Source organism: Leptonychotes weddellii, chromosome 2 (assembly GCF_054177405.1).
Source record: "Leptonychotes weddellii isolate Sample4059 chromosome 2, ASM5417740v2, whole genome shotgun sequence".
Lineage (NCBI taxonomy): Eukaryota > Metazoa > Chordata > Mammalia > Carnivora > Phocidae > Leptonychotes > Leptonychotes weddellii.
This window is the reverse complement of record NC_138370.1, coordinates 127,722,695-127,727,339: the sequence shown is the minus strand read 5'-3', so window position 1 is coordinate 127,727,339 and position 4,645 is coordinate 127,722,695.

Below are 4,645 nucleotides of genomic sequence, written 5' to 3'. Positions count from 1 at the left end.
TGAGGTCTTTCAACCATTTGGAGTCTATTTTTGTGTGTGGTGTAAGGAAATGGTCCAGTTTTATTCTTCTGCATGTGGCTATCCAATTTTCCCAACACCATTTGTTGAAGAGACTGTCTTTTTTCCATTGGACATTCTTTCCTGCTTTGTCAAAGATGAGTTGACCATAGAGTTGAGGGTAACATTAGGCAAGTTTCTTAAAATGCTATGGTACCTTCCTGCCCTATATCATAAACAAAGAGTTGGAATACATTCCAAATAGTATTTTTTTCAAAGGAACGCTGATCAGACATTCATTGTGCTTACTTTCAGGGGTAATCATAAGGATGAAACCACGGTGCCTGATCATGGGCCTTTTGGCTCTTGCAGCATGTTTCTTGGTAAGTCTCATTAATCACATTTTCGTATTTTTCTCAGAACTATTAATTCAGATTTCTTTTCACATTAATGTTACCCTTCCTTATGTATCAGTAGCTATCAATCATTGATGAAACACTGTTCTAGTGCTTTAATTTAAATTGAAAATCTAATTTAATTTAAATAGCCACACATGGCTTAGGGCTACCATACTGGCCAATTTTTTTTAGAGATTTTATTTGTATGAGTGGGGGAAGGGCTAGAGGGAGAGAAAGAGAGAGAGAGAGATTGAGAATCTCAAGCAGATTCCACACTGAGTATGGAGACCAACATGAGGCTTGACCTCATGACCCTGAGATCATGACCTGAGCCAAAATCAAGAGTCAGACACTTAACCGACTGAGCCACTGGATAATTTAGATCCGTAACGTCAGACTGCATTATACAGACATGTATAAATGTGGGTCCACATATATTAACAATTTCATGAGTAGATAAAACAAATTTATTGCAAATTTTTGATCCAATATACTTAAAGACACTATTTGAATATCCTTGAACATGTTACTTAATTTCATTGGGACTCTGTTTCCTTATCCATAAAATGAGATACTTAAAATATAGCAGTTTTTCTCAACATAGCGTTCATGTATCACCTACATCAAAGTAATCCAACTCACTTATTCAAATACAGTATTCCAGACCTCCTCCCAGAATGAATAAAGGTGTCTGAGAGTAGGACCCGGGAATATGCATATTGCATTGAACTCAGGAGTTACAGACATTTATATTAACACCTATCATGTGTGAAAGACTGGGTTAAGCAACACAGAAGCTACTGAATTTCAAAGCTGCAAGAAATTTTGAAAAGCCACAGGTTTTTGTTTTTGTTTTTTTAATATTAGAATGCTAATTTCAAAATAGGGATAGATTAATTCCGGTTTGGGAAGAGATTAATTCCATAGTAATTTATACCAAAGAATTGTAAAATCTAATACATCAAATAGAAGAAAAAAAACCCTTTCTTTTCAGAAGACTACAACTTCTACAAAGCAGACAACATAAAATTATATCATTCTGAAATAGTGCTTCTTCCATCTACTCTCAGAAACTTGAATAAAAGCAGGTGATTAAATAGGTCACTCAAGCAGTCTGACCTTGACCATATTACTAAGTGCATTATAGGTGTGACATAATTTTTGGTAAATCAATAAAATATATTGACATATTTAAAAGGTTATATTATGTCTTACTGACCCAACCTTAAAGCTGATTTTCAGTATTTTCATGTCTCAGAATATAAGAGAAACACACTTTATTTTAAAGGATCAGGCTTTGATTATCTAAACAATGATTTTTCTTTTCTTTTTTTTTTTGCAAAACAAACTTGAGAGTTCCAATAATATAAGCAGTTTAGACAGCAGTTTATTTTTATTCTATAAAAATTGTTTAATAAAATTTAACATTCATTCATTATTTTAAAAACTCTCTTTGCAAACAGGATTGAAGGAAATTTCCTTAATCAGATAAAGGTTACCCCCAAAAGGATGAGGCTGTCTTTGGCACCCAGCTCTAGTATCAGTCTGTTCTTTCCTGATCTAACAGACCTGCTGAACCTTCCCTTGCCCCCTTCTGAGAGGGGAGAGAAAGTGAGCAAACAGAGGTCATCAAGATGTCTCTCTCCTCACTCCCAGAGCATAAGCAGTTTAAATAGAAATAGACCTTTCACCAACTTAATTGTATGAGATTCGTGATGATTAATAATTACTGAAATATATAAATGTAAAGTATAGGATACCCTTTCTATATGGGCAAGGTAAGTAGTAATATTGAGTCTTCATTCTGTTATAGGTAATTTTCCAAATGCTTTATAGACATTAACCCACTTAATCCTCAAAGCAAACCTAACAAAGGGACTACTATTAATCCCATTAAAATATATATAAATTTAGATTCAAAGTATCCATGTCTTAGCTGATTTTTCCTAAACCAAGTAATACAGGAAATTAGCTGCAAAAACATAGCTTCACCATAAAGGAAAGAGGTGAAAAGAAAGTGATAGCAACAAGGGAATTTATGGTTGAAAGTGGACTTTTTTTAAAAAAGTAAATTGAACATAAATAATAGTTGTTTTCTAAGGAAAACAAGCCAGTTAAAAGACAAATATTGAAGTGCAGGGGGGAAAGGGAAAATTGACAGAGCTCTGAGAAAATATTTGTAAAAGAAAAGGAAATATGTAGATTTCAATGACTTTGTGGTTGTGTGAACAGTAAATTGGTGAAGTCTGTTTCTAATTGGTCGAATTATTTTGGAGTAGGAGGAAAGTCATCCTGGTGGGGTGCCTGAGAGCTCAGGAAGAGGTAGAGAACCTTTTCTTTAGAGGTAGACAACTTTAATAAAATTGGCATAAACTTAGAAAATTATAGGCCTCTGGGGAATAAGGTTTAGTTAACCTAAGACACTTGAAAAAACTGCAGGGCAGCGCTAAGGGACCATAAGTTTGTGATGGCACATCTGCCACGACTGCTCAAAAACCTGGAATTAGGAACCGGGGAGACAGATGATTGAGAAGACACAATCATAAAGCTTAGAATTTGCAAGGGCGAAGTGCCAGATGAACAAACACATGAAGGACCAGGGGCAGCAAGAAGGAAATGCAGACACGTGTCCTATATAAGCCCTCAGCAGAGTAGGACTTGTGCGTTCTTACCCTAGAGCACTGGCTTAGTTTCCCTCTATTAGGCATGCCCTCTCCCTGTTCAACATTATTTCAGCTTCCTTTGACAGTCTGCCTTCTCAGTGAGATGATCCTTAGTCTTTCCTCTATCTAAAACTAATCACTATAAATTTCTAATGTATTTGTTTCCTACACTATTTTTCAACTATTTTTATTTCCAAAAATTGCAATCACTATACTAGGTGTTTACATAACAAATAGTAGCACATAACATTTATTGAGCACAATATCTGGGCCAACCAGTGCCCTAAGCACTTTACAGGTAATATTTCACAACATATCTGACTCAAATCTGAGACACCTCACCTACCTCAAATCTCAGACAACCTCCAAGTTATCTCAAACTTTAATGGAGGGGGTTGCATCTCTGGAATATCCCACATTAAAAGGGGGGGGGGAATTCTCATTGTAAATTATGAAAATGTTTCAAAATTTTACAAAGCTATAAAAACAAAGTTAAAATTACACTTAATCTCAATACCCAGAAATAAACATGACTACTATTTTTTTTTAAAAAAGGGTAAAAGGTGGGTACTTTTATGAACATAATTTTTCATATGAGGAAAGAAGAGTCTCAAAAAGGATTCCATATCACATAATCTCTAAGTAGCAGAGGCAGAACTCAAACCCTGGCATTAAACTCCAGGGGCTACCGTTCTGCTTCTGTTTGGACCATTTTGTACTGCCCTGTACTGTTGCTACTTGGTCTATAGACTCACAAAAGCCATGTTTGCATGCCCACAGCACCTACTTTAGCATACTGCACAAAATAAATGGCTCAATAACATGTTTATTAGTGTTCAAAGCCTGAAACAATCCTGAATTCTTGATTGAGATATAAAAAGACATTTTCCCCATTTGGAATTGATTCCAATAACAAGTTCTACCAAAAGCACAGGATATGATCTTACCTACAATCTTTTCCCCATCAATCTCAGCTTTCATTTAAGAGCCTAGACATTCAGAGGGTGAAAGAGAAACTCTTACTTTTCTCTGATACAAACTTTCAGATTTTATTGCTACATAACTACCACAAACAAGTAGATTTTAAAAATCCATTTATTATCTCACAGTTTCTTTGATCAGACTCTGGCCTTGGCTTGGCTGGATTCTCTGCTCAGGGTCTCAGAGGGCTGAAAAGGTATTGTCAAGACTGTATTCTCTCCTGAAGCTCAGAGTCCTCTTTTCAAATTTGCATGGCTGTTGGTAGAATTCAGTCCCTTGTTTATAGGACTGGGGTCCTTACTGTCTAAAGGCAGGCTACAAGCTGTGGGGCCACTCCCAGCTCCAACGGCAAAACTATCATTTATTTCCATGTGGTACTCTCCACGACATGCGTCTTTGCTTTAAAGCCAACAGAAGAGCACTTGCTGCAGCTTCAAATCTCTCTGACTTCTGTGGCTGACCCGCAGAACCTATTTAAAAGGACTCACCCAACAAGGTCATGCCAGTATGTGCCAGCAGGGGGCAGGAATCTCGGGAGCGGTCTTAGAATTCTGCCGGCCGCAGACAGTATACATTCTTATGCTTGACTTTGAAATACCTAATTAA